Source organism: Alexandromys fortis, unplaced genomic scaffold (assembly GCF_014885135.2).
Source record: "Alexandromys fortis isolate MF-2015 unplaced genomic scaffold, M_Fortis_MF-2015_v1.1 scaffold_44, whole genome shotgun sequence".
NCBI lineage: Eukaryota > Metazoa > Chordata > Mammalia > Rodentia > Cricetidae > Alexandromys > Alexandromys fortis.
The window spans coordinates 10,285,316-10,295,912 of NW_026067921.1; the positions used below are offsets into that span (position 1 = coordinate 10,285,316).

The 10,597-nt window shown below is 50.2% G+C and overlaps 1 long non-coding RNA gene across 1 annotated transcript; it reads right to left on the reverse strand.

Annotated features, from left to right (window-relative positions):
* Positions 1–2,694: 2,694 nt before the first annotated feature.
* LOC126501126 (uncharacterized) lies at positions 2,695–8,623 on the reverse strand. The gene is made up of 4 exons (XR_007591544.1): positions 8,457–8,623; positions 7,010–7,911; positions 5,407–5,614; positions 2,695–4,755 (listed from the first exon to the last, which is right to left on the reverse strand). It is a non-coding gene; the product is annotated as an uncharacterized lncRNA (long non-coding RNA).
* Positions 8,624–10,597: the final 1,974 nt, after the last annotated feature.

The window sequence follows — 10,597 nt, forward strand, 5'->3', positions numbered from 1 at the left end:
GAAGCCCTGATAGTCAATGTTTCAAGGGACGTGGGGAAAAGGAGCTCCAGACTGGCTCTGTTTGCCCTGAGGTGGAGGCATTATCAGTAGCCAAGAGCTAGGCTGAACGCTGTCGGTGCCCTGTCCAAACCTTTGGCAGTTGTCCATCCTCACAGGCCCAGCGCAGGAGCAGTCTTTGGCATGGGCAGAGGACTCTTGGGCTTGGGGCCAAAAGCCAGCCCTTTACCCTAGATAAGCACATGGAGTGGCCCCACCCCCAGAGAGTGTACCCCTTTCCTTCTTGTCTGGGTTAATGTAGCTTAGAGAAACACTTGGGGCATTCGTGGGAATATGGATTACAGGGTGACATCTTAGGATCTCCTTCCTCCCACGCACAACAAATGGAAGGAAGGGAAGGACCTGCAGTGCCGTCCTGGAGAAGGCGATTGTTTAAAAGATATTGTGAGCAGGGCGGTGGTGGCACACGCCTTTAATCCCAGCACTTGGGAGGCAGAGGCAGGTGGATCTCTGTGAGTTTGAGGCCAACCTGGTCTACAATAGCTAGTTCCAGGACAGGAACCAAAAGCTACGGAGAAACCCTGTCTCGAAAAAAAAAAATATTGTGGAAGTCTGCCCCTTACTAGGCCTTTTCTCTACTGTCTTTACTACAAAGCCACACACACACACACACACACACACACACACGTGCATACACACATGCATATAAACACACATACACATACATGCACACACGCATACATACATAAATGTACATGCATGCATATACACACACATACACGCACATGCACACACATGCATATATACACACGTGCATACACACACATGCACACACACATACACATGCACATACACACAATCCGTTGTTCCTTTGAGGTCACTAAGCTCAGATTCTTCAGAAACTTTAAAAAAGGTCAAAGAATTTACAGCTGAAGAAGTTAAGACTTTAAGGGAAAGTAGAGTCAAGAACAAAAGTTAGGAATTCTATTATCCTTATAGTTTGTTTGGTTCAGGGAAGAACTCCCCAAATAAAGAATGTTTTAGGATGTGTCTGTATTTGTCACTTTTCTTGAACTGGGACCTGAGAGGAAGCAGCTTCGAGTACCATCATTCCAGTACAAAGTGAAAAGCCTCTTTTGAGTTGCATTAATTTCTTTGGTAATTGCATGTGCTTTCTCTGCGCCCTTAGCTGCAGCTTTAGCTGTCCTTCTCTTCCTCTCCAGCCTGTGCGCTTTCACATGTCTCTTAGCCATCTTTCTGCTCTCCTCCTATAAATCTGTGGAGGAGAAGTGGGCGGTCACCATGACACAGCCTGAATGCTATGTTGTCTCGACTTTTTCTCTGCCAAACACATTAGTCCATTGCCTTTGAATTCAGCCTTGCTCAAGTTCTCAGGGCAATAAGAATATAGCCTCATTATTTTGCCAGAATGTAACATCAAATGGCCTCTAGTTCCATTCCTGATAGTCCTTACCATCCTCTAAAACCTCATCGGTCAGAATTTTATTACCTATGTGTGCTGGCTAGTTTTATTTATGTCAACTTGACAGAAGCTGGAGTTATCTGAGAGGAGGGAACCCCAATTGAGAAAATGCCTGCCTAAAGACCAGGCTGTAGGCAAGCCTGTAAAGCATTTTCTTAATTAGTGATTGTGTGTGGTGTCATATCTGGGCTGGTGGTCCTGGGTTCTGCTAGAAAGCAGGTCTAGCAAACTCCGGGGATCAAGTCAGTAGGCAGCACCCCTCCATGGCCTCTGCTTCAGCTCCTGCCTCCAGGTTCCTGCCCCGTTTGAGTTCCTGTCCTGGCTTCCCTCAATGATGAACAGTGATGAGGAAGTGTAAGCCAAATGAACCGTTCCTCCCCAATTTCTTTGGTCATGGTGTTCCATCACAACAGTAGAGACCCCAACTAGGACACTACATTTCCAGCAATGTTCCTGGTCTTCCTCTCTCCCCCCAGAATGGCTCTTTAAGCTCTGCTGTGCATTCTAGAGCTTTTTCTAGCTTGTTGCTCAAAGCTCTTCCAATTCCTCCCACAAACCGATGCCTAAAAGTCACACTGTCAGTCAGTCACAGCAATATGAAAACATGGCAGCGGGTACAGATCATATTCTGTCCACAGCGAGAAAACAGCATTGAATTCTGGTGCTCATATGGTCTCCCCATTTCTGTACTCAGCCCAGGAACCACACCTAGGGGGTGGTATAACCCACATTCAGGATGGTTCTTCCCCACTCAGCCAGATTTCTTTGGTCGTTCGGGGTCTCCTTGCAGGGAATCCTGCTTAGACACACTTTGGCTGGTGTCAGCAACATTCAGGGGACCTTGTTAAAAAGTCTCAGTGACCCTGTGATTCTTGCACACACAGTCAGAGTTGTGTCTTCTTGATGATTCTAAATGCCAATCAAGCTGGTAATCGCACTTAGCCATCACAGTGTGACATTCTGTTAGTGGTGTGCACAGGCTACTGAGCAAATTAACCAGCATCTCTGTGATTGAGGCAGCCGCTTCCCTGCAACCCAGCAGCACCAGGGACGCATGGGTGAAGATGTTCCCCGAAGAATTTTTTGCGATAGTGACAAATTAGAAAAAAAAATGAGTTCATTTTCTGTTACTTAAAAGAACAACAACAACAACAAAAAAACCTAATTTATAAAAAATACAGCTTTATTTAGCTTACAATTCTGGGAGGCTGGGGTATATGCAAACATGCTTCTGACACCTGCTTGTCCCCTGGTAAGGGTCTGAAGTACACATGATATTGGTAAATTGTCACATTTTGTTGAGTTTCCTGAGAGTAGACTCTGGAGGCAAAGAGGCCTTCCCTGGTCTCCTCAAACTCCTTAATTGGAGCCAGCCTGGCCCCCTGGTCCTGTGACAAAGAGAGCCGGAAATAACCAGCAGCCAGGAACGTAGAAAGCACCATGTCCTTGGGAACAGCTGGGAGGTGAAGGGTTTGCAAGGGTCGAGAGACCCATCCATAGAAAGGAAGCTCAGTCAGGAGCTACAGCTGACGGCCTCAACTTCCCCAGTCAGTTTTTGCTGGATGTTGGAAGCCCCGAGCTGGTAATGCTGTCTTTGTCTGCTCATCAGCCAGGCTACTCCAGCCACATTCGCTAGATGATGAGAACAGCTGACGTGACGATGTTCAGCTGCCGTCTCCATCTCTATGGTACTTGCTATCTTTTTCTTCCTACCTTTCTTTTATTTTTTCCCCTGAGAAACAGCACGGTTTTTATTAGTTCCACAGCCTTTTGAGTGACGGTTGCATTTGAGGCAGTGAAAAGGAACAGGATGAGGCATCAACAGAGTCCAGGAGCCTGAGGTCCCACTGGGTGTGATGAGGGAAAAGGAAGGAGGCTGTCAGGCTAATACTAAGGACTGTGTTGCTTAGAAAACCGACAGAGTGATGACATGTGTTTACCTTTCTCTAGGAAGAACATAGTCATATGACCATGGATGAAGGATGGAGACAAAGAAAGGTCTTTGTGAAAGGCAGGAAAAGTAATGTTTATGCCCAGATTGCAACTAGCACCACTTCTGTGAGAATGGAAACTAGACAAACCCTTCCTAACTTTCTGTATATTTAAAACATGGCCCTTGTAGATTATCCTCTGGACGGTCCAGAGCAGGGGCTTCCTCCTGCATTAAAGCCTGACAGAGCACACCTCCGGGTAAGAAAGAGCAAGCTAAGGAGAGAGCTCACTGCCCTGCTTGTCTTGGTTTTGGTTTAGTGTTTATTTAACACGTCTGTGTGCGTGCACACATGGAGTGCAGCCATGCATGCCACTGCATGCATGTGATGGTCAGAGGACAACTGAGGAAACTGGTTCTCTTCCAAGATGTAAGGTCCAAGGACGCAATCAGGCTGCCAGGCTTGGCAACCAGCATTCTAACCTGCCAAGACATCTCACTACCTCTGGCCCCCCTTTCATTCTTACCTATATGTTTATTTTTGTTTCCGTCTTTGGTTTCGTGTTACTGGGGATTAAAGCCAGGATCATTGACCTACATCTCTAGCCCTTGATTTTGCTTATTTTGAGGTAGCTCATGTTAAATTGCTATGGCGGTTTGAATAAGAGTGGCCCCCCCTAGACTCATATATTTGAATCCTTAGTCACCAGGGACTGGAACTCTTTGATAGGATTAGAAGGATTAAGAGGTGTGACCTTGGAGGAAGGAGGAAGTGTATGGAGGAAGGGGTGGCAAAGTCTGGGGTTTTGAAGTCTATTCCAGGCTCATTCGCAATCTGTTTTTCTGCCTGTGGATCAGGACTTAGCCCTCCACTTCTCCAGCACCGTGCCTTCTTCGTGCGTGCTCCCAGCTATGATGATAGCGAACTAAACCTCCGAAACTGCAAGCAACCCTCAGTTAAATGTTTGCTCTTATAGGAGCTGCTTTGGCCATGGAGTCTCTTCACAGCAATAGAACAGTGACTAAGACAGTTGTTAAGCCTGGCTTCAAACTTAGGGTCCTCTTTCCTGCGCTGAGAGCTGGAATTACTCCTCCAAGTGAGAACTCACTTTTATAAGGAAGTCATTCTTGGACTAATGTATTAATCCATGAATGGATTAAGCCATTCACGAGCACGGTGGCCCCTGCCGAATGACCGGCACAATGGCAATCAAATTTCGACACGAGTTTCAGAAGGAACAAGCTGTGTCCAGACCGCGGCAAACGGAAATGTCATCGGGAGGTTAGGGCACGAACTGTGGTTTTCTTGTACTGTCCAGTTATTCAGAAGTTAAAATGAGTGTGCCTGGAAACACAATACTGGATTTAAAAAAAAAAACACATCAAGTTCTCAAGAGATAGGGTCACGGTGACATCACTCACGGGAAATAAAAAGCACTCAAAGTGTTGCTAGGTGTAATTTATGAGTAATAATGGGAGAGCGTGTGTGTCAGAAAAATACCCGCTGATTGCAGGACGGCGGCTGGATTTGGAGAGAGAAGGGGGCGCAAGGACTTCAGCGGTGCTTTTCTTTTTAGAATATGATTTAAATGCAGCAAAATGTAATAGCATCTGTCATTTCTTGGGGGTAGGTACAAAGCCATTGCTCTATTTCTCTTTGTATTTTGCCATAAGGTTGAAATATTTCAACAAGAGAGAACCTTCTTAGGGCTGCCTTCCTTGGGTTTCCAATGAGTGCTCATATGTGTTTTTCTCTGCTGTAGAAATGGATGCCCAAGGGGGTTTCCACCCACCCCAGCCAATTATCCTATATCCTTCTGATCTCATGACTCATAGAAATTGACCCCATTTCCTTCATTCAAATGCAGGGTAAACATGAGAATACATGAGAAACATGAGGAAGCTGGCTGCTCCAACCATGTCAACAGCTACAGGAGGCCCCAGTGCCTGAGTTCCAAGCCCCCCAGTTGCTCTTCTGCCCAGAGGGAAGTCCTACCTAGTTCTTTCTTTAGCTTTCTTCTTCCTCGTTCTCTCTCAGTGCTTTGCTATAATTGAGCTCCATAGGCATTCAACAGCTCCCGTTTCCATGGGCTCCTTTCTCACGATTCTGCGGAAGCTGAAGCCTGGACCGCGTGAGTGGAGGCTTCTTGTGATGTTTCTGGGTTCCACCTTCAGTTCTGAATGAAGGCACCAGGTGCTGGAAACTGTTGAAGAACACGCTCTCTGAAGAAATTACAAAACAAACAAACAAACAAACAAACAAGCAAGCAAAAAACTAGGCACCAGACTGAAGCACCTGCCAGTGTCCAGTATGATGCTGAGCTGAAGGTCCCTACTTTGAGAATCTCTGTTCCCAAAGACTGAGCCCTGGAGTCTGTCAATGATCCCACAGTGTTGACATAAAGGAGCTAAAAGAGGGACTTCTTGATCTTTCTGCAAGGGAGCCATGTCCTGGACCGCTAGCCTATCAGCTCTGTTGCCATCCTGAATGCCCCGACCACACCTCTAAAGAGCACACACAGTCTTCAAGATGGCTGTGCACCGACCCCAGGAACTCTTGGAATCAGGACAGAATCCGATCTGAGATGATTCCTAGCTGTCCAAGGCTTAGACTCTGGGAAGGAAAGAGGGAAGGAATGAGAAGAGAGGAGGAGGAGGGAGAAGGAAGAGAGAGGACAGGACAGGGAGGGAGGCAGGAGTCCAGAGCAGACGCTGTCCCATGGGTTTCCACTGTCTCTTCCCCAGGTCCTGCTGAGCTTTGCAGACGGAAGAGGGGAAGGGCAGGTTCACAGTGGGGCAGCTGAATGGAGCCGCGTTGGTGTGCAGGGTCACGTGTTGCTACCCTCGTGGGAAGTGATAACTCCAGCCACCTTTGATGTCTCTGCTCCAACTGCACTTCCAGGAGGCCCCCTTAGGTCTCTTCACTGCTACTAATTTCTCCAGCCTCTTTCTCCCGGATTCCAGATCTCAGGTGCCTTCGATACCCACAAGCCCATCGGTGCCTTAACAGCTCCAATTCGCGTGTTAGCATGGGGTCCCTAGTTCTGCTTGCCTGTTGTGTGTGTGTGGGGGGGGGGCGGTGATCTTGGGAGGGAGCAGGTGGTAGCTTAGATGCCCTACACACACCTCTGATTATCCAGACGGTGAGGTCTAGAGGAGGAAGGTGATTGGAGCAAGGCCTCTTTATCTGCATAGCCTGCAGGGCTCATATGCCCATAAGGATCAGACCCCAGCCTTCAGCTTCCTGGGAGAGGGGGCACCCTGCCCAGGTGCCCAAGGAGCACATTGAACCTCTCCATTTTCCCTTTCCTTCTTGATTTCGCTTGGCCCCTTCTGTGCGGCAGGCGTGCTGATCCACAGGTGGGGAGAGTCCCCCTCCCCTCCAGCTAGACAGCTGTCGCTCCCAGCTCCCTTTGACTCCAGAAGCTGCAGCGGAACAGCGCCCCCTGCCTTCTTCAGGTCTCTTCTACCCCTGCTCCCCAGAGGGTGGTCACGGTGTCCTGAGCTGCAAACCTCCACACACAGGTCGTCAAGCAGATCCCTCCCGTGCATTAGGCCCAGAGTCGGGACCCACGGCCCTATAGGGGAAATGTCGTTACCTTGTTTTGTGGATGAGGAAACTGAAGCGCCGAGAGGGTTAGCGGCTTTCCCAAGAAGCACACAGCTAGTCCTGGAAGACTGGGCTCTGACTCCGGATCTGAGGGACTCAGAAGGCCAGGTTCCTCTCGCGTACTGGAAGCTGAAATCTTTTCTGAAAGATGCCTTTTAATGGGAACAGCTCCCGGAAGGAGCAGAACTGTGACTTGAGATACTCAGTTGAAGAGCAAGTGGCAAATAGTTGTCGACTCAGAACCCATTTTGAGAGGTGATCTATCCCAGGTGAGAAGAAAGCTGTAAAGAACCTCACTGAAGGGCGCCTCACGCTCCCAACCCGTTCCAGATCCTGGGCCCCTTGGGATGGGACTTTTGCTTTGTTTTCCTAATCTCCCTGGGGAGGGGGGTTGCGTGGAGGGGGAGCACGAGAACACGGACTGCTGTCCTCTAGACTCATAATGGAGGCTGTAGAGTGAACTACCCCGCGATGACCGCACGATGCCGCCCTTGAGCCACGTACGTCGTTCCCACCCCCGCGCTGGGGCTGGTGGCCTAGCAAACCTGCTTTGTCTGGGGTCCGAATTGGGAAGTCAGGGAGCACCAGGGCCTGTGATCACAAAGCGAGTCAGTCCTGAAAGGTGGCCCGTCGATGTCGTGTCTTCTTCGCTGATGTCTGTCTCCGCACTGTCTCCCAGTGTCAACTCAGCTCTCTTTCCTGAAGTGCCACAGCGCACTCCCAGCCCCTCTCAGGATCCCTTGGCACCCTTGAACTCAGCGAGGTCCACGCTTCAGCTCACACGTCGCCTTAGTCTTGCCTCCTGTGACTTCTGCACAGGAACAGAACCTTCTGGGACCTTTCTCAAGATCTGTGGCTTTGTTGTATACAAGATGAACCTCTACCCCGCGCCTAGGCATAGAGAGTAGAAAGATCCAGATAAGGAAAGGCAGGGAGCCTAGCCTCCTCCAGGCCAGGAAGCACAGAAATACTTGGGGGTCTCTCAACCTCGGTGGGATGGGGAGGATGGGGATACCCGGGTGGTCACCGTTGACCTCCTGTGTCCTCACCACAGACGCAGCGGCATCCCCAACTCCATCGAACTGGCCGGAGCCACCTGCAATTGTCATCCCCTCTTCTTACCCCTCTGGAGACTGAGGACCGGTGATTTTAAATCTTTCTATGTTACGATGGTCCTCTGCTCTTTATCCCAACACGGCACTCACCTTTAGACAGTCCCGCTGGATCTGAACTCAGCCCTTGCCTATGGACCCCCCTCAATACACCCAAGAGTCCTCCTCTAAGAATGATAGATTTCCCTCAAGTCAGCCCCTTTTCTCCAGCGTATGCAAACCCCCTCCTCCCTCTAGAGGGCTCTGAATCAGTGGTAAGTAATGGTATCCTCTGTTACCTTGGGCAGTCAAGGATTTTATCTGAAGGATTTTGTAGTGACTTACAGGAGGAAGGAGGTTGCAGCTACTCGGGCTAAGGACAGACGGACAGACAGACGCCAGGCACCTCATCCTGGGCTTCTGCTCATCATCTCGTCACACAGCTGATCAACTGTGGCGTTCGTTCCCAGTGACAGGTCTCTCTGCCCAGAAGTCCAACAGCCAGGCCTGTCTTGAATGTCTACTTAATGTTCGGGGAGGGGGTGGGGAGTGGCGAGGTAGGGGTGAGGGAAAGACGAGGCTGACATATTGAGTGACAGTTCTGCCAGGAGTGCCCATGGTGGCCAGCAACATCCACCCAAGCAGCCTTCTCTAGCCTAGACTGAAGTTGCTCCCACTAAACGGTGTCTACCTGGCAACAATTAAAGGTACGAGGTGACTAGGGTACAGGAAGCAGTGTTTCTCAGCCTGTGGGTCACAGCCCCTTAGGGGTTGCATATCAGATATCTTACATCTCAGATACTTACACTATAATTCATAATAGTAGCAGAATTACAGTTATGAAGCAGTAATGAAAATAATTTTATGGTTGGGGGTCACCACAACACAAGGAACTAAATTAAAAGGTCACAGCATTAGGAAGACTGAGAAGCACTGCCTTGGGACTAGACCTGTGGTCACCCAGGGACACAAAGGTATGACAAGGAGGCTGTGAATTCACCTGGTGTCCTTGGGTTTGGTGTGACTCTCCTGGAGACATTGGGGGTCCCCCAGTAGACCATGCCGCCCGTAGATACTTTTTGGGGTAAGGGCTTCCTGACTACTGTTGAGAGAACAGCAAGCCCAGACCGCAAAAAGATCCAAAGGAGACAGCTTTAGAAGGTAGGGTTGCAGGGAGGTGCAGCCCCTCCCAAACAGGGCTTGCATCTGCAGATGGGTTCAAGGAAGCAGAGTCAGGACCTGGAGAGGAGAGCGGAGGAGGGAGGGGAAAGAGCAGGTGACAGAAATCCCAGCGGCATCCACTTCTACCCACTCTGTGTCAATCTCCTTCTTACTTGGTAGGCTGGGAGAGAGCGGAGTGGTCACGTGTCCTGGTGTACAGGGCACCTGGAATCTGTCTCCTCTTCTCTCTGTGAGGATTTTATGGTCCCCTGTTGTGACTGTGATTCAGTCATCCCAGGGATCATTTATGTCCTGGATTACACAGCATCAGCCCGCCCAGTTCCCCCTGTCGACTTACCAAGAGCCCTCGGAAGATGCTGTCGCTGGACGCCTCTGGGCTTAAGGCCTGGATCCTGGTCAGCTTCAGTGAATGTCACAGTATGGTGAAGAAAGGTAGATGATCCAGGCCAGGCCCCATTCGGGCCTCCCCCCAACATTCGTGGTCTTAAACAATTATAGTGACCCCCTATATAGTGACCCCCTAAATTCTCCCTTGCTCCACAGACGAAGGGAGGAAGGTTTCCTAGGAGCCCCAATCCCCAATAGCCTGGGTGTCCACTCTACCTGGGGGCCCCTGAGGTCCCAGTCACAGACAGCAGAGAGATTCCAGCTCTTGATTGAGGGGTTGTCGACTGGATGTTTCTGCATCTCAGCCACCTCAGCTCCAGTTGGCCCTTATCTTGCATTTTCTGAAGGCGGTTAAGGAAGAGCCGTCTACCTGCCAACGCCAACACAGCCCATTAGCAGAGGCCGCTGAAGATACTGGCTGGTCCTGCTCAGTCCCTATCCGGTGTAGGGAACAGAATGCAGGATGAGACAACCTGGCTCCAGGGCAAACTGCATAGAAGGGCCTGGGGCACATAAGGCTGGAGGGGGGGGCTCTGAGGGTACCTTTCTAAGAGAGATACCTGTGCTGCCTTCCTGTTGGGAGTCAGGTGGGGCTATGATCACTCTCAGGAAGAGGAGGAGGGGAGTCCTCTCCTACCTGCTCAGCAGGTAGGCCTCCTCTTCGGGAAGCTGGAGGGGGCTCCAGGACAACAGGCATCTCACTGTGGGCTTGCTATCTTGCATAGGTTGAGGAAGACCCCTGGTTTCAGCTGCTCCTGACTTCACCTGGTCTACCCCCTCTGCGTGCCCTCCCTCACCCCCATAGCATGGTCCCTGGGAAATCCCTGGATCCTCTTTCCCAGCTCCCTCCTGCCTTCGTGGCTGCAGCTTGTGCCAGAATACACAGGAGGGAGGCAGCAAGGAAGGGAATGGGAGGC